Source organism: Dromiciops gliroides, chromosome 3, assembly GCF_019393635.1.
Source record: "Dromiciops gliroides isolate mDroGli1 chromosome 3, mDroGli1.pri, whole genome shotgun sequence".
Lineage (NCBI taxonomy): Eukaryota > Metazoa > Chordata > Mammalia > Microbiotheria > Microbiotheriidae > Dromiciops > Dromiciops gliroides.
In genome coordinates this window covers 387496310-387516672 of record NC_057863.1, presented here as the reverse complement: position 1 = coordinate 387516672, position 20363 = coordinate 387496310, and the positions used below count along the sequence as shown (strand labels likewise).

The 20363-nt window shown below is 38.9% G+C and overlaps 1 long non-coding RNA gene across 2 annotated transcripts; it reads left to right on the top strand.

Moving 5' to 3' along the window:
• The first annotated feature begins 3855 nt into the window (after positions 1–3855).
• LOC122751140 lies at positions 3856–8069 on the top strand. Of its 2 annotated transcripts, none has more exons than XR_006355774.1 (3): positions 3856–3902; positions 4640–4719; positions 6764–8069. It is a non-coding gene; the product is annotated as an uncharacterized LOC122751140 (long non-coding RNA). The 2 variants fall into 2 exon arrangements; XR_006355775.1 differs by having other exon boundaries at positions 3873–3902; positions 6736–8069.
• Positions 8070–20363: the final 12294 nt, after the last annotated feature.

Sequence of the window (20363 nt, the reverse complement as noted above, 5' to 3'; positions counted from 1 at the left end):
AAACCAGGATAAAGAAGTAAGGAAGGGGAGAATTCTGGGCATGGAGGTCAATGAGTGAAAATACATAGAGCTGGGAGATGGAGTATCTTGGCGGGAGGAACATTGAGGAAGTTAATGTCCCTGGATCATAGAGTATGTAGAGGGAAATGATGTATAAGCAAAATGGAAAGGTAAGAGTGGGCCAAGTTATGAAGGGCTTTGAATACCAAACGGAGGATTTTATATTTGATTCTGGAGGTGATAAGCAGCCAATGAAGTCTATTGAGTAGGGGGATGGCATAGTCAGATTTGTACTTTAGGACAATCAATTTGACAGTTGGGTGGAGGATGGACTGGAGTGGAGAGAGACTTGAGGTAAGAAAATAAGCCAGGAAGGTTATTGTCTATTTTGGAGGGGATGGGTGGTGGCAGTAGCTGAGGAGAGAATGGGGTATATATACAAGAGATGGCACAGTGGATAGAGCACTGGCCCTGGAGTCAGGAGTACCTGAGTTCAAATCCAGCCTCAGACGCTTAACACTTACTAGCTGTGTGACCCCGGGCAAGTCACTTAACCCTGATTGCCTCACTAAAATAAAAAAAAAAAGAAGAAGAAGGTAGGGCCAACAAGATTTGGCAAATGATTGCATCTAGAAGATGAGAAAGCATGAAGGGTCAAGGATAATACCTAGACTGTAAGCTTAGATAACTAGGAAGATGGTGGTACCTTTGGCAATAATAAGCAAAAAGGGAGTGTTTGGGGGGGCAAAATAATGAATTCAGTTTTGGACATGTCACTCTTAAGATATCTATGGAACATCCAGTTTAAGATGTCCAATATATACTTTGAGATGCAAATCTGGAGGTTAGAAGAGGGGTCAGGGTTGAATAAGTAGGTTTCAGAATTTTCAAGATACAGAATTGAATCCATGGGAGCTGATGAGATCACCAAGCTGATGCTCTAGAGGCCCAGTTAAGAGATGAATGCTAGGGGTAGTTAGGTGGTGCAGTGGATAGAGCACTGGCCCTGGAGTCAGGAGGACCTGAGTTAAAGTCTGGCCTCAGACACTTGACACTTACTAGCTGTGTGACCTTGGGCAAGTCACTTCACCCCAATTGCCTCACCAAAAAAAAGAGAGAAGAGATGAATGCTAACTTTGGAGAAAGTACCATTAGTTAAAATGATGAGGTCAGAAGCTAGACTGTAGAGAGTTAAGAAGAGAGTGAAAGGAATCCATTCCTCTGTGCATCAATTGAGGATGACCTTTTAGGGCATTTAGTCACAAAAGGGTATGATAGCTAGCTGGGATAGGCAGATCAAGTAAGGGTTTTTAGGATGGAAGAAATATGGTCATGTTTGTAGGCAGTAAAGAAGAAGATAGGGGAGAGGAAGAGAGGGGAGATAAGTAAGAGAATGGGCATGGCAAAGGTGTGATATGTTGGAGAAGTCAGTATAAAATGGGATCACTTGTGTATGCAGTGGGGCTGACCTTGGGAAAAACCTCTTTATGTGTCACAGTGGTGAAGGAGGAGATGGTGTCAAAAAATGAATGTCTCATTCTACATGTTGAACCCATATGTTCTGGGTTGCCAGGTAGGCATATTAGATCTTAAGCCAGGTAGGATATTAGAACAAAATGAGACATTCAGAGATCATTTAACAGTTAACAAAGGGAGCTTTATTTAGTCATAGCAAGAGAAAGGCATTCAAGAAAGCTAGGCATTGAAAACACCTTGAGTTGATTCATCTGAATGAAATTCTTTTATCTGATTTGCTCTTTGTTTTTCATCAATCATGAGAACTCCCCTCAGGAGCTCTTCAGGATATTTGGTACTTGGGTAAATGAAGAGTGTTTCAGCAATATGTGAATTGAGGATTAACAGAAGAGCAGGCTGATTTTCAAATAGGCAGAGAAACTAGAGACCAAATTGCTAACATTCTCTGGATTATGGAGAAAGCAATGGAGTTACAGAAAAACATCTACTTCTTCTTAATCAACACACTAAAGTCTTTGCGTGGATCACTACAAAATGTGGCAAGTTCCCAAAGAGCTGGGAGTACCAGATCATTTTACTTGTCTCCTGGGGAACCTGTATATAGGCCAAGAAGCAACAATTAGAATTGAACATGGAACAACTGATTAGTTTAATATTGGAAAAGGAGTATGACAGGTTCTGCAGTGTCACTTTATTTATTTAACTTACATGCAGAGTCTATCATGAAAAATGCTAGGCTGGATGAATCAAAAGCTTAAGGTTGCCAGGAGAAATAGCAACAATCTTAGATATGCAGACAATACTACTCTGTTGGCAGAAAGTGAAGAAGAATTAAGAAGCCTCTTGATAAGGATGAAATAAGAAACTATAAAAGCTGACTCGAAGCTTAATATAAAAAACCTCTTGGGGCAGCTAGGTGGCACAGTGGATAGAGCACTGACTCTGGAGTCAGGAGGACCTGAGTTCAAATCCAGCCTCTGACACTTGATACTTACTAGCTGTGTGACCCATGGCAAGTCACTCAACCCCAATTGCCTCACAAAAAAGAAAAGAAAAAACCCTAAGATCTTAGCTATTGGTCCCATCACTTCATGGGAAATAGAGGGAAATAATGGAAGCAGCATCAGATTTTATATTCAAAGAGCATTGCAGATGGCAACTGCAGCCATGAAATTAAAAGACATTTGTTCCTTGGAAAGAAAGCTATGGCAAATCTGGACAGCATACTAAAAAGCAGAGACATTACCTTGCCAACAAAGGTCCATATGGTCAAAACTATGATTTTTCCAATAACAATGTATAACTGTGAGAGTTGGACTACAAGGAAAGTTGAATATTGCAAAATCAATGCTTTTGAATTGTGGTCCTGGAGAATCTTTTGAAAGATCCTTGAACAACAAGGACAGCAAATCTGTCAATATTTAAAGAAACCAAATCTTACTATTTATTAGAAGGTCAAATACTGAAGCTGAAACTTAAATACTTTGGCCACATAATGAGAAGATGGGACTCATTGGAGAAGACCTTGATGTTTGGAAAGATTGAAGGACAAAGGAAAAGGGGATGGAAGAGGATGAGATGGATAGACGATATCATGCAATCAATGAACATGAACTTGGATAGATTTTGAGAAATCATGGAGGTTAGAAGGTCCACCGAGTGATGAAGAGTTGGACACAACTGAATGTCTGAATAACAAAATTAGGAAGTTATATCAATGGCCTGAGCCTTTAGTCCCCTGAATCAGCCATCCTCTGTGTTCTCTCTCTCTCTCTCTCTCTCTCTCTCTCTCTCTCTCTCTCTCTCTCTGCAGGGCAATGATAGTTAAGTGACTTGCCCAGGGTCACACAGCTAGTAAGTGTCAAGTGTCTGAGTCTGGATCTGAACTCAGAGTTCAGGGCTGGTGCTTTATCCACTGCACCACCTAGCTGCCCCTCCTGTGTTTTCTCTCTGGTTTCCAAATGGTGCGCCACTCCCTGCTTCTCTTTGATAATAGGTAGTCTACAGCAGTGGAAAGAACCAGGGACTAGGTGTTATGAAACTGAATTCTAGTCCTAACTCTGCCACTAACTAACCTTGGAAAAATCCATAGGAGAAGACTTAGAGTGGTGAGGGACTTTAGGGACTACAAGTCCAATCTCCTGGTGTTGTAGATGTAAAGCAGAGGGAAGAGAGTGAAAAGAAAGGAAGGGAATCCCATAGTTTGGGGAAAGGACTCTGAAAGGGGATACTGGAGGTCTCGTTCATTATTACCAAGTTCATATTTTTTTTGACAGATTGGGAACTTCCTACCTAATGTAGGAAACAATACATATACTTGTGAGAAGTTAAAGAGGGAAGGGAAGAAGCATTCATTAAGTACCTGCTATGTACCAGGCGCTGTGCTAAGCACTATACAAATTTGATTGTCACAACAACCCTGTGAGGTAGGTGCTATTATGGTTCCTATTTTAAAAGCAGCTAGGTGGAGCAGTGGATAGTATGTTGGGCCTGGAGTCAGGAAGATTCATCTTCTTTTGCCTCAGTTTTCTCATCTGTAAAATGAGCTGGAGAAGGAAATGGCAACCCCCTCTGGTATCTTTGCTAAGAAAACCCCAAGAGGGGTCATGGAGAGTTGGACATAGCTGAAAATGACTCAACAACAAAGGGGAAACAGTTAATTTCAATTTTATGTCCCAAATATCTCTTGGTTCTATCATCTCATCTTCATTCAGACTGTCACCACCTTAGTTCAAGCCCTCATCATTTTGTACTTGGCCTGTGCCTTCTAACTGGTCTTCCTGTCTCTAGTCTCTTTCTTCATCAATTGTCTGCGTAATCTTAGAAAAGCACCAATTTGACATTGTCATTCCTTGGCTTCCAGAACCTTGGCATTTAACTGTATCCTAAACCTGGATCCAACTTACCTTTTGAGTACCATTAAGAAGTACTGTTTTCACCTTTATATCTTGTCAGACTAGGCTATTACTTTATCCTACCCTCTCTTATCTTTTCACCTTTGATAATAATCTTCCCCATACATAGAGTCTGATGATTTAAAGCCAATCTCAGGATCTGCCTCCCCTGTTAAGTCTTTACTGACCCTTTTAGTTGAAAATTATCTTTCTGGCTTCAATTTTTTTTTTCAGATTTTGTCTAAACCACTTCTTTAACTATATCTTAGAGGCAATGAAATGATGCAGGGGACAGAGAGCAGTACCCAGAGTCAGGAAGATCTGAGTTCAAGATGGCTTTGAATACTAGGTGAGTGACCCTGGATAAATCACTTAATGCTGCCTGCCTCAGTTTCCTCATCTGTAAAATGGAGATAATTAAAGCACATACCTTTCAGGGTTCTTATGATGATAAAATCAAAGAATATTTCTAAAGTGCTTTGTAAACTATAAAGTACTACACAAATGCTAGCTATTATTATTAATATTACATCTCTCTTTCCTTTGTGTATCATAGTAATTTGTGTATGTCTTTCCTCCCTTTCTGTTAATGAGATTATAAGCTCCTTGAGAACAGATTCTGCATCACATTTATTTTTGTTTCCTTAGCAACCTGCATAATGCCTTGAACACAAGTAAAAGCTTTAAAAATGTTTTTTTTTTAATTTGTTGAATTGAAAGGTGAACCCTGCTCTATTATTCCTCCCATAGGGAGAACTTGATCATTTACCCTCTGGCTAGGCCACATACTGATCTGTGCAGGTTTAAATCAAATGGCTTGCTCTAATCTGAGGAGCTGGGGGTTGCGCAGTGCTGTGGGGCCTTAAATGTTCACTCCTTCTGCTGCAAAAATGATATACTCTTGACTCCTAGAGAGCAGTTTAAAAACTCTCTCTCTCTCTCTCTCTCTCTCTCTCTCTCTCTCTCTCTCTCTCTCTCTCTCACACACACACACACACACACACACACACATTAAAAACCCCTGGTTTAGAGCAAAGAGATAATTCAGCCACCATGGTCAATGGATTTGCAAAATTACATTCCATTGACTGATCCTTCTTTTGGTCAGTCTCATGAATATCAGAGAAGGCTAGTTGTGGTAATGGCGGTGTGTGTGTGTGTGTGTGTGTGTGTGTGTGTGTGAGTTTGTGGACAGGCATTAGAGTAAATACTTCACATAATACACCCAGGGATTGAATCTATGTCCTTGGCCAAATTATCTCCTTGCTCTAAACCAGAGATTCTTAACCTCTTATTTTTGGTGTCATGGACATTTTTAGCAATTTGGTGAAGCTGATGGACTCCTCAGAATAATGTTTTTGAATAATTGAAAGAAGAGTTAAATTTTAGTTATAGGCTAATGAAAATAAAGATGTACTTTTCATAGGCAGTCCCTGACCCATAGAAGCTGGAGTCTGTGGCTGTTAGATCAGAAAATGGTGGAAAGAGAACAATGCGGGGAGCTGAGGAAGTTTGGAGGTTTTCAAGGAAAGTTTTTTTAAAATTGCTGCTGATTGAGTAGTAGTGGGGATCTGCTAATTACTGATTGTTTACACCTGGAAAGGAAGTACAGCAGAAGAGTACTTTTGGCAGCCAATGAAAGGGACAATGAACAGGTGTGGATTGCTGCATTAGGAAGCAAAGGGAAAAGCTAGGGGGAACCCCAGACAACAAATAACCAAAGTTCTCCACTTCAGCCATCCAGGAGGGTGAGGAACTGACCTAGTGACCTACAGAGATTGGGCTACATTTGTGTTTCTGCCACAGCCCACCAACAAATTATGAGTGTACTAAGTATAAATTGGTTTTGTCTGAGGAAAAGGTAAACAGCATAGACAAATGCCTCTCTCCAGTTTTTCAGGGAAGATGAAACATTCTTCAGCAGAGTGGAAGAAAAGACCAAACAGTAAAACAAAAAAGAAAATAGATCTAAGGAAAAGAGGGGGATGTTGGGAGTACAGGTGGTACTTCCATAATCCTTGCTACTTGGGAGGATGGGGCTGATGGATAAACTGTTTGGTAGTTCTGAGTTGCAGTGAGCTAGAGGTGATCAGATGTTGTAAGAGTGCATGCTTATAGCTGATTTATCTATATGTACACATATGTAAACACACAAAATACATATATATGTATACTCTATATGTGACAGAACCACTAATTGGATTTAAACTTCTCAATTCATGCAATCAAACTTTGTAAGTCAGATGCAAAGACAATACAAATATCAGCCCCCTCTAATAATAAACCAGCAACCTGAGACTTAGAGAAATTATTATGTTTTTTACATAATGACATTCATTTCAATGTTCCCTCTCTGTTCAACCAGAGACTGTGTGGTCTTGTGTTTCTTTCAGAGGTGGTCATCTGGCAAGTCTCCATCAGTCAGAACTATTCTCAATGAACACAGGCTAGTGGAGTCTCAACTTCAAGGAACACAGGAACCTGTCCCAGTCTTGACCTAGGAGTAGGCTGATGGCTATGGCTTCTATGACTATGGACATTCCTAATTTGTTTATTGCATAATTTAATTGGTGGTTCATTGCATAAGCTACTGATGAAGTTGTTATTTTTTTTATTGGTGGTCCATCCTATCAGAGGGTTCACATATGTTTATCAGTATGTGTTGTTTATTACCTCACGCAACATAAGTGCTTATCTTTGCAACTTACTCAAAACAATTCATTCATAAAATGGAAGCTTAAAACAAAATGTAGCCATTTATGCTAAGTTGACAAACTCATTTCTACTCTCTTACTAAGGTAATAAAACTTATTCTCACCATGAGTGTAAAAACTAAGTCTGGCACCAATATGGTGAGCCTGGAGGAGCAGGGACAACTAGGATGCCAAAGGAAAAGCAAACCAATCCAGGTTGGAAATAGAGCCAGTGGAAGTGTCCAAGCTAATCCATGGTGTGATTGGCCTATGAATTGCCTCCTGGGTGAATGAGTGAGGCCTAGTGTTCAAAACAAAACAAAGTAACAATAAATTGAGAGAGGGTAGGGTTATGAATTGGAGGGTTAAACATAAAGGAAGAATATGACAGAGAAGATAAGGAAGAAAAAGACCTCTGACTATTTGGAGATATAGAAAAGGAACATGATTCTTCCTGCAGAGGATCTATCTGGACTTTCTAAAGAAGAAACAGATTGTTATGTTTTCTTGGAGGTAATCTTATCATACTATTGAGGGAAATGATTCTTTATTGTATTTAGAAATTAATTACTGCATTAAGACCAAGGTTTTCCAACTTTTCCACTTTTTCATCCAGAAATCAACCAGTGTAGGAAATCTTGCCAGAAGACTTACCCAGCTAGGAAAGCTAAGATATGATTAAAGACAGTAAAGAAATTCTAAGTTTAAGTGAATGGATGGATTCCTGCTCATTGTGTTTACTCAGACAGGTCTGGGAAAATATGGATTCTCACTTTTGTCAGACTGGTGATATGGAAATGCATGTCTCTTTGACCAAGATTTGGGTGCTCAGTGGTACCTCAAAACCATCATTGGAATAATCCCACCTCTCATTATAATATTCATTCTTTCATTAATTGTTAACAAATCAGAATTGATTGCCGCCTTAGGAACACCCATTCTTCCAAGGGTAAATAAACTGTGAGCCCACCACCATGATTTGTATTTGACATTTGAGAGTGTCACTGGGGGCAGCTAGGTGGCGCAGTGGATAAAGCACTGGCCTTGGATTCAGGAGGACCTGAGTTCAAATCCAGCCTCAGACACTTGACACTTACTAGCTGTGGGACCCTGGGCAAGTCACTTAACCCTCAGTGCCCTGCCAAAAAAAAAAAAAAAGAAAAGAAAAAAAAAAGAGAGTGTCACTGACCCATTTGATTGGTAATATGCTAGCAATATTAATAAAATGATTAATTACCCAGAAACTATGTCTCTTGAACTTTTTAAACATTGTACCATGCTTATGAAGTCTTGATAAGGAAACTAGTTTTAAGGAAACAAGTGGTGTTTTCATCATTGATGCCAATTGAAAGTAGTAAAGAAGCTAAGAAGAGTGAGCAGATCACTGGGGAGTTGGCTGTAGAATGGGGTGCTTTCTGGACCATGGTATAAAATATATGGTATAAAATATTGGCTAGGGATATAGTAGATCTTGGGGCAGCTGGGTGGCAAAATAGATAGAGCTCCTGGTCTGGAGTCAGGAAAACTTATCTTCCTGAGTTCAAATTTGGTCTTAGACACCTACTAGTTGTGGGATTCCAAGTCACTTTAACCCTGTTTTCATTAGTTTCTAATTTGTAAAATGAGCTGGAGAAGAAAATGGCAAACCACTGTAGTATTTTTGCCAAGAAAAACCCCAAATGATATCGTGAAGAGTCAGACACAACTGATACAACTAAATGACAACATAGATCTAAAGGTTGTGAATAATGTATTTTTCTAGAGACCTGATTGGAAGGCTTTAAAATTAAAAGGACTAGATTAGGATGAAGGAGATAGATAAAATTGTCTATGTAAAAATTACTAAACCAGGTACTATAGGGCAAAATTATTGAATTCCCCTGGGTTTTATACTGCTGGCAAGACTCTGGAGTGAAGCCAGAACATATGAAAATATAATTGGGAAATGTTTAATGAGATAATGCAATAAGACATAGATAATGTTAATTTATTATTTTCTAAGTCATCATGCATTTTGCAGGCATCAGTTTTAAGTTGAGTTTGACACCACTGCTTTAGAGGGTAAGAGGAAAGACAAAGGAAAAAGAATAGCAGTAGAGAGGCTTAGTCATTCATAGGTATTAAAATGGAAGAACAGACAGGAAAGATGGTTCTGAGTTCGGTTATATATACACACCATTTCACAGAGCATGGGTAATAAGGTGAGGTGGGGCTCATGACACAAGAAAGTAAATATGACCTCATAGGTATCACTGAGACACAATGTCATATAACTCCTGACTAGAATATGGCAAAAGAATTGGTATACTTTGCATAAGAGGAACAGATGGGAAGTAGAGTTAGTAGCATTGGTGCTTTTGTTCTTGTTTTATTTTTGAGATTGAGTCTCCCCATATCACCCAGGTTGAAAGTGCAACAGCCATTCCTGGCTCTGATCCCATTGCCAATCATCGAGGAAGCTTTTTGTTTGTTTATTTTTGTTTGTTTGTCTGTTTGTTTGGTGGGGCAATGGGGGTTTAGTGACTTGCCTGAGATCACACAGCTATTGAGTGTCAACTGTCTGAGGCCAGATTTGAACTCAGGTCTTCCTGAATCCAGGGCCGGTGCTTTAGCCACTGCGCCCCCTAGTTGCCCCCTAGCATGGAAGCTTTTGATATGTTCTATTTCCAGTCTGGGATGGTTTGATCCTTCTTGGGCAGTCTGGTTCTCCCTCTTCTTACTCCCAAGGGATTAGCATAGAGGTGCCAGATTTTAATCCAATTATAGCTCAGAACTCCTGAACTCAATCAATCCACTAGTCTCTTTTCCCAGTAGCAATGGTTTCTGCCATAGTGGCTTCTACCACCATTGCCACCTTTGTAGAAATCCATGAATCTATATGGAAGGACATGGTAAGGAGCACATGGGTAAGAATCAAAGGAAAGTAAAACAGAGGCAGAACTGGAGTAGTAACTTGGTCAGCTGGAAGTACTTAATAATAAATTCCTGGCAGAGATTATAAAGCTGGATTGGAGGGAAGGTAAAGTTCTCATGGGGACTTTCTTATTGAAAGTCTCTTAAAAGCATAGGAGTTGATAATTTCCTGTCTTGTTGTCCTGGTAATTTTACTTTTCAGAAGGTAGAGGAAATGACAAGGTGAATTGATAGTCTCGACTGAATTCTGACCAATATGGAAAAATAGGTTGGCAAAGTAGAAATGACTGTAACCTTTGGAAGCACCACCCATGCCATCTTATAGTTCATCTATGATAAAGAAGGAAATGTTCAATACAGTCTGCAATATACTCCAGATTTTAGGAGGCTTAAGGAGAGGAGATTTCAAAAATTTCACATCTTTTCTTTGATGGGTAAGATCTCATAGCCCAAGTCGCTCAAAGGGAAGTTGGCTCCAGAGGGATGAGAAGTTCTCAAGAATGAAATTCTGGTGGCACAGTCTTGATTGATTCTGATGAAGAAGACAAAGTGTAGGTATTCAGAGAGACCAATGTGGCTGTATGGGGAACTCATTACTGGAAGCAAAAGCAGGTAACTGAAGATGAATACAAAAGAGAACTGTTGTCCTATTAAGAACAATGTCAGGAATACTAAAGTCTAACATGAGCTGAGGTTGGTGATGAATGTTAACAATAAAAAGTTTTTAAAAAATCTATGTTGGAGATAAAAGGAAACTCACAGTAGTGATAGGATATCTGCTTGGGGGTTGGGTGGGTAGAGGATGACATTGGGTGGTGGAGAAAGGCAAATCTGTTCAACTTCTCATTTACTTCGAATTTCTCTAACAAGGAAAATTATCCTTAAACTGGAGAGGAAAGAAGAAAAACCTTTAACATGCAAAAGAAGCCCAAGGTAAGGAAGGGATGGTCAGAACCTATCTAGCTGCCTCACAGAGTTCAAATCACTGGGTCAACATGAACTTCATCCCATACCACTGAAAGAACTGGTAGATATGATTGTTGAATGACTGTCAATAATATTTCAAAGGCTATGGAGAAAGGGCAAAGTACCTTGGGAATTGGGCCATATAATTTTTGAAAGGGGCAAAAAACGTATCTCAAACCATGGATCAATGAGTTTGATGATCAATCTTGGTAGAATTCTGGATTAGATTATGAATGAGAAAGCTTATAAATACTTAAAAAAAGAGGTGATGACTATGTGGATTTATTAAGATCAAATTATATATGAGACTAATTTAATTTCCTTTTTGAAAGAGTCACTAAGTTAGTAAACTGGCAAAATAGCATGGACAAAGGCTGGATGATTGTATTGATAGATTGACTCAGAAGTGGTTGAATAATCCTCTGAGTGGTGATTAATGGATCAATGCTCACCTGAAAGAAATGGAATGACCCAAGTCTATGTCCTTGGCCTTATTCTGTTAAATTTTTATTAATAACTTAGATGAGGGCAGAGATGATTACTTATTAGGTTTTTGGGTGGCATGATGTTGGGAAGTATAGCTAATAGCTCATGATAGAATAAGAATCCTACAGGCTGTTGACAGGCTGGAAAAATGGGATAGAAGTGACAAGATGAAATTTAGTAAAGCTTTAGTAAAAATTTAGTAGAGTAAACTTCTTCCTTGTTTCAAGGAATCAGCTTTTATGGATGGGTATAAGAGGAAGCATGATATAAAAGTATCGGACTTGAATTAAGACCTGGGTTTGAATTTCACCTCAGCATTGACTTTGTGGCAATGGGTGAGTTGCTTAACCCCTCTGAGCCTCAGTTTTCCTGCCTGAAAAATGAGGATAATAACACTATCTTTAGGGTTGTTATAAAGATTAAATTAAATAATGTATGTAAAAATGCTGTATTGAAGCCTCCCATTTACTCTTTGTAGAATGGCATTATTATAACTCTATTTGCTACCACACAAGGTTGTTTTGTGGATTAAATTAGATAATGTATATGAAGAGATTTGCATACCTTAAACTGCTCTAAAATAGGCTATTATTGCATAGCAAATAGAGGACTGAACTTGAATCCAGGAAGACCTGAATTAAATTCCACCTCTGACATATACCAGCAGTGGGACTGTGTACAAGGTACTTAACAATACTCTAGGCAATCATCTAAAGACTGTAAATTACAGAGAAGGTGTTGACCAGCATTAGGCCAAGGGAGTTTCCTCATCTGAAAATTCCTCAAACCAGTGATATCAGAAGTCCAGTCTGTATGTTCATGAGTATAGGATGGTGGACAAATGACTACAAAGCTATTCATTGGAGAAAAGACCTGTAGCTTTTAGTGGACAGATGGCCCCATGTGGGTCAACTGTGTGACGTGGCAGCCAAAAAGACTAATGTAATCTTTTTTTTTTGGTGGGGCAATGAAGGTTAAGTGACTTGCCCAGGGTCACACAGCTAGTAAGTGTCAAGTATCTGAGGCTGGATTTGAACTCAGGTCCTCGTGAATCCAGGGCCGGTGCTTTATCCACTGCGCCATTTAGCTACCCCCAAGACTAATGTAATCTTAACCTGCATTAATAGAAATATTGTGTCCTCAGCAAGAGTTCCACTCTACTCTCTCTTGGTCAGGCCACATCTCAATTTCAATTCAGCAAATATTTGCTAAGTGCCTACTAGTTGCAAAACACAGTGATAGGAGCTGGGGATACAAAGATCCTATGTAAAGTTCCTAAAGAACTCATCAAGGAGTTTACATTCTACTGGAAGAGGGAAGAAGACACAACATGTACGCAGATAAATGTAATGAGTAAGGTGGAATGGGGGCAAAGGAGAGATGAAGACAACATGCTCTAGGGAAATTTGAAGAAGGGAGAGATTGATTACTTTAGGAGAGGAAATATGTGATCTGATTTGAACCTTGAAGGATGATAAGAATTGAGAAAATTATCAAAAAGGGGGCAGGGCACTCCAGGCATGGGGAATGACCTCTCTCATATACTTGGAAACAGGGTAGGGGCACATCTTGAAGATCTTATCTTATGTATAGAATTAAGACATTGGGCCTTTAAGGTTTCTTCTAACTCTAAATCTATGATCCTATGATCACATGAAAGGGATGATTTCTCCTTGTTCTGGGAGACCTATTTTAGACAGGACACAGAGAAGTTGGAATATTCCAGAGAAGACTCTGAAGTGACTTGAAATCATGCCATATTAAGGATCCATTAGAAGACCATCTGATCACTGGTCTTGAGCAGAAAGGACCCATAGAAGCTATACAGTCCAACCCCCTGATTTTACAGTTGAAGAAATGAAGGCATAGAGAGATTTAGTGACTTGCCCAGTGAGTTCCTAATTTTGAATTTAGGTCTTTCTGACTGTTGATGTAGTATCATATTCTGGACCATGCATTCATTTCATTTCCAGAAAGGACTGGGAATGCTTAGCCTAAAAAAGAGTATATATTGAAGGGCCATCGTGTGGAAGACACATATTAGCCTTATTCTGCTTGGTTCCAGAATGTAGCATTAGGATCAGTTAATTAATATCTCATGGGGGCAGCTAGGTGGTACAGTGGATAGAGCACTGGCTCTGGATTCAGGAGGACCTGAGTTCAAATTCAGCCTCAGACCCTTAACACTTACTAGCTGTGTGACCCTGGGCAAGTCGCTTAACCCAAATTGCCTCACCAAAAAAATATCTCATGGAGGGAATTTTGACTCATAAGGGGAAATTTTTAAAAATTAGAAGTTTCTGAAAACTTAATGGGCTGAGTTGGGTAATGAGGTAGTTAGTCTGTTGTCATTGGAAGTATTTAAGCAGAGTCTAGTTAGTCATATTGGGAAATATTATAAAATTGTGACTCGATGACCTCTGAGGTCCCTGGCAGCTCTGCAATTCTATGCTTTTGTGATAGGAGATAAAGTGGTGTTTATGTAAGGGAACAAGAGTTTTTCTGTATGGCAGGCAGATTTATCAATGAGACCATAGTCTCCGGCATGTACATTTATATGTAGTTTACTGCTTTATTCAGGGTGCCTAACATTACCCCCATCCTTTGTCCCTGCCTTCTACTAATGCCCACATGAAGACTTAATGCAGTGTGGTTTTAAATGGGGTTGATTTATATAGAAATTGTATTCATCACAGCACCTGAAACAATATAGAGCTTTTGAAGGAAGTTTATGAAGAAGCTTTGTCAGAACAAGCATCAGGGAGATTTGGGTCTGAGTGAAGATACATACAAAACACTAATATAGCTACCTGCCTGCTTTTTCCAGCTGTCCAGCTATCTTTCACTGATGTTGCAGGGTTCACTTGGAGCATGGACATGTCCCATGGGCTGTATCACATCACAGCACCAGGGAAGTCTGGGAAAGATGTAACCCAATGGGCACACACATGACGAGTGAGGGTTTTAGATATTTTGCTGGGTGTCTTCTATGGGTGACATATGGGACTAAATCTTGCAACTGAAATCAGAAAGATATGTGCTCCTGATTGTGTGACTTGGGGCAAATCAATTAATTTCTCTCAGCCTTAGTTTCCAAATCTATAAAATAAGGATAAAATAGCCCTTACTTCTTGGGGTTGTGAGGATTGAAAGGTACTACATACATACACACAAACATACATGTGTAATATGCATATGTAGAACACACACACATATGTATTTATATGACACTTTAAGATTTGCAGACGAGGCAGAGCCAAGATGGCAGAGAAAAGCCAGGAAGTTGCCTGACCTCTTCCCAGTTTCCCTCAGAAGTGTTAAATCAAGCCTCTAAACAAATTCTAGATCCACAGGACCCACAAAAAGATGGAGTGAAACAATTTTTCAGCCCAAGATAACTTAGAAGGACTTCAGGAAAGATCTGTCTCACTTGTGTAAATGGGGAGTATAACCCAGCACAGGTAGTGTCCCGGCAAGGCAGCAAGAGGCTCTAGTGACAGCACAGATCATCACCCATGGTCCCACGGTCCACACTTGTCAGGCCAGTGGCTCAGCAGGCCAGTCATGCCAGCTGTGAGTCCTCCAATATCAGTGCAGCAGGATAACTGTTAACCCCAGAACCCTGGGCACAACAAGTGTAACTGGGCTGGACCACCCTAGAACAGTGGGCAAGCTGCCAGCTCTGGAGGCCCTGGCACAAAAAAACAGTGATCAGGACCCTGGCCCCTCAGTGCAAGGAGCTTGGGACATTGCACCCTGTACCTCAAGAGAAAAGCTCAACTTTAAAAGTCATTAAATAGGCTAGAAAATGAACAAAAAATAAAAAAGAGCCCTGACCATGGAAAACTACTATGGCAACAGGGAAAGTCAAGACACAAACTCAGAAGACAGCAATGTCAAAATGCCTGCATTTGAAGCCTCAAAAAGGAGTATGAATTGGTCTCAAGCCCCAAAATTCTGTTTGGAAAGGCTCAAAAAGGATTTTAAAAATTAAATGAGAGGTAGAAGAAAAATTGGGAAAAGAAATGAGAGTTATGCAAGAGAATCATAAAAACGTCAAAAGCTTAGAAAAGGAAGTACAAAAATTAACTAAAGAAAATAACTCCCTAAAAAAGTGGAATTGGCCAAATGGAAAAGGAGGTACAAAATCTAACTGAATAAAATAATTCCTTAAAAATTATAATTAAGCAAATGGAAGCTCATGAATCTCTGAGACATCAAGAATCAGTCAAACAAAATCAAAAGAATGAAAAAAAGAAGAAAATGTAAAATGCTTCATTGGAAAAATAACTGACTTAGGAAAATAGATCCAGGAGAGATAATTTAAGAATTATTGGACTATCGGAAAGCCATGATGAGAAAAGATAGCATCTTTTAAGAAATATTATTATTATTATTATTATTATTATTATTATTATTATTATTATTATTATTATTATTGGTGAGGGTTACACAGCTATTAAGTAAGTGTCAATCGTCTGAGGCCAGATTTGAACTCAGGTACTCCTGACTCTAGGACCGGTACTCTATCCACTGTGCCACCTAGCTGCCCCATTTTAAGAAATTATCAAGGAAAACTTCCCTGACATCCTAGAACCCAGAGGGTAAAATAGTAATTGAAAGAACCCACGGATCACTTCCTGAAAGATATCTCAAAATGAAAACTCCAAGTAATATTGTAGCCAAATTCCAGAACTATCAGATCAAGGAGAAAATACTGTAAGCAGCCAGAAAGAAAAAAAAATCAAATATCAGGGAACCACTATTAGGATTACATAGGATTTAGCAGCTTCTACATTAAAGGATTAGAGGGATTGGAATATGATAGTCTGGAAGGCAAAGGAGCTTGGATTACAACCAAGAATCAATCTCCAGCAAAATTGAGCATAATCTTTCGGGGGAAATGGACATTCAGTAAATGGACATTCAAACTTTCCTGATGAGAAGACCAGAGCTGAACAGAAAATTTGATCTTCAAATATAAGACTGAAGAGAAGCATATAGAGGTAAACAGGAAAAATATATTATTCAGTGCAGTTAAACTATTTACACCAGTATATGGGAAGATGATACTTGTGACTCTTAAGAACTGTATCTCTAATAGGACAGTTAGGAGGAGTATGCATAGAGCGGGTGTGGATATAAATTGACTTTGATGTGATGATATAAAAAAATTAAGAGGTGAAAAAAGGATTGTGCTGGGAGACAAAGAGAGGGAAGGCAGAATGGGGTAAATTATATCATATGAAGAGGTGCAAAAGACCTATTATAGTAGAGGGAAAAAAGGGAGGAGGGTGAACATTGTTTGAACCTTACTTTCAAAAGAGGGAATAACATACACACTCATTTGGGTAAAGAAAGAAATCTACATTACCTTATAGGGAAGCAGGAAGGGAATGGAAAAAGAAGGGGACTGATAGAAGGAAGGGCAGACTGAAGGAGGTAGTGGTCAGAAGCACAACACTGGTGAGGAAGGACAGTATGAAAGGAGAGAAAGAGAGACAGAAAGACAGACAGGCAGACAGACAGACACAGATATAGACATAGACACAGAGACACGGAGACATAGAGAGAGAGACAGAGAGACCAAGGAATAAACAGGGGAAAGATAGGATGGAGGGAAATACATAGTAATCATAACTGTGAATGTAGATGGAATGAACCCTCCCATAAAATGGAAGTGAATAGCAGAGTGGATTAAAAACCAAAATTCTACAACCTGTTGTTTAGAAGAAACACATTTGAAGAAGAGGGACACACACTGAGTAAAAGTAAAAGGCTGGAGCAGAATATATTATTATTATTTTTTTTTTAGTGAGGCAATTGGGGTTAAGCGACTTGCCCAGGGTCACATAACTAGTAAGTGTTAAGTGTCTGAGACTGGATTTGAACTCAGGTACTCCTGACTCCAGGGCCAGTGCTCTATCCACTGTGCCACCTAGCTGCCCCTGGAGCAGAATATATTCTTCTTCAGCTGAAGTAAAAAAAAAAAAGAAAGAGTAGCAAACCTGACCTAAGACAAAGGCAAAGCAAAAATAGATCTGATTTAAAGAGTTGAGGAAGGAAACTAAATCTTGCTAAAAGGTAATAATAAAATAATAATGATGATGCTGAAAACATAAATAAATAAATAAATAAATAAACAATAATAAAGGTAATAAATAAAACTGAGAGCTGGTTTTATGGAAAAAACACACTAAAGTAGATCTTTGGTTAATTTGATTTAAAAAAAGAAGATTTGCAAAGTGCTTTACAAATATTATCTCATATCATCCTCTTGACAATTCTGGGATGTAGTTATTATTATTTTCTCCATTTTACAATTGAGGAAATTGGCACAGACAGAGGTTAATAGCATGTCCAGGGTCAAACTGCTAGTAAGTTTCTGGATTTGAACCCAGTTCTTCCTGATTCTAGGTCCAGTGCTCTATCCACTGTACCATCTAATGGTACTATATATACATATACCACTAGGTGTTTCAGTAGCTATACATATATAGGCATGTGCACATACATATGCATGTATACATACACACATACAGACAGGTGTGCATATGTATACATATATATATATATATATATATATATATACAAAACATGTATTTATAAAGTGTTTTGTAAATCTTTAGTGATATATAAATATGAGCTGTAATGAAGATGATACACTTTGGAATTGATCAAGAGGACTCATCATTTAGGTTTTGCAGCTGAAGTGTCTCTTCTTCCCTAAATACATCAATTCAAATAAAATTGGAATGATGATTCCTACCAAAATTTTCCCTTGATATCTCATCCTGATGTGTGAACATGAATTCTTGAATGCTAGATCCCTAAAGGCCCTACCTACTAGAAAGTTTTTAAGCAAGAATGATGGACTTCAGGTCTATTGTCAGAGGGGGCAGTCCAACTAAGCCAGAGAGAGGCTCACTACCACAAGATTCGGTACCAGATGGTGAATTTAAATTATTAAACCAACTACTACTGGATTTATGATCTACATTTGTGGAGAGATTGTCCACACTAATACCATCACAGAATCATGAGTGATTGAATCATAACAGTTGTCAGGTACCATCTGACCCTGAAAATTTTTGGTACATGTACAACAGAACTTTATCTATTGTTAAGTATCCCAAACTGGTGCTTTTAAAAATGCTTGTATTTTGGGGCAGCTAGGTGGCGCAGTGGATAGAGCACTGGCCCTGGAGTCAGGAGTACCTGAGTTCAAATCCGGCTTCAGACACTTAACACTTACTAGCTGTGTGACCCTGGACAAGTCACTTAACCCCAATTGCCTCACTAAAAAAAAAAAATGCTTGTATTTTAATGCATGCATGCTAGTGTGCGCACACACCCACACCCACACCCCAGTACTCTTGTCCCTCCTCTAAGTTGTCATACTAAAATATTATCAATTTCCCTGGATATCCTAAAACCTTGGGCTGTCCAGTGCCACTTGCCTTACCCTAGTTCCTACATCCATTCAGAGGTAGAGCTTATTACTATGTAGCATATTGGCATATAATATATGTTATATTTGACAAATTTGCTTTAAGGCATTAATTGTTTGTTGGTGCAAGGTCTTATAGATGTGAGTACTTTCTCTAACAATGCAGCCCAAACCTCATCAATTCATTCTTATCATATGCTGTTCTTGTCTCTGTCTTCCTGTGAGTCCTTTATAGCAGATTTATGCAACAAACTAGGGGATTTTTCTCTAGATTTTGACATTGTTTGAATGCCATGCAATCAGATTTCAAGCCGGAAAGGTCCTCTAAGGGCACCTAGTCCAACTCCTTTATTTTACAGATGAGGGACTGAGGCCCAGAGGGTTAAGCAACTCAGTTTAATGACTTAAAATCAGCATCTGATAACCAATTTTATGGTGGTGAGCCTCTGAGCTTAGTTAGACTTCCCCTTTTGACAACAGACTTGCAGTCTACACCCTTGTTTAAAACCTTTCCATTAGGTAAGGTCTTCATAGACTTAGTATTCAAGAATTCAGGTTCACACACCAGGATGAGATATCAAAAAAGCATTTCAGAAGGTCATATGGGTGATAATTTGCCCTTTCTATAACACATAAAGCTCATGTGTTTCCTGCTTGAAAAAAAAAACGGCCCTTGGACAAGTCTATTTACTAAGTGAGGTCAGAGTACTAAAAGAATTTATGACACAGAATATTAAGGCTCATAATGCAAAAATTACCCCCCCAATACAAATAGAAAGAGAATATAGTGGCTTAAGTACTTCTATTAAAATATAAAAGATTAGAATTCAGTATGTATTCAGACTAAATGTCATTTAAAATATGAAGAGGACCAAGCCGTAGAGTCCTATTCATATTCTTATTGAATTAAATAAATCTGAGGTTCCATTAAGTTTTGTGTGTGTATGTGTCTGTGTATGTATGAAGTAGCAAGGAAACATCAATATCTCCAATTGTTGTGATAGGCCAGGAGGGTAAGTAGGAGAAAAGAGAACATAAACTGGTTGATTCTGGCTCTTTAAAATTTTCAACCATGAGACAGTGTTTCACTCTTCCCTGGCCAGTCTTTACAATAAATGCTCATAATAAAAGGTCAGCTTAAGATAGGGTAGTGGAGTTTTAATGGCCCATTGGCTTTATTATATCATCAAAAGAAACCAGTTTTTGCCAATCCCCTTTCTCCCCACCCCATCCCATGGTAGATTTTCCCCCTGTAATTCATGTTATCAAGAAATCTTTGACTTTTTGGAATTCTTAATAAGAACTCAAAATCTCTAGGCAACATCTTTCAAATACTGCTGTATTCACTAACAGGTGTCCCTGACAGCTGATGGGTCCAATGTAACTGTGCTATATGCCCATAGCCCTGTCTAAAATAACTGGTTTTGTATGCAGCATGGTAAAGGAGAAAGAAGCTTGAAAATGGATTACAAGGCCTAGATTAGA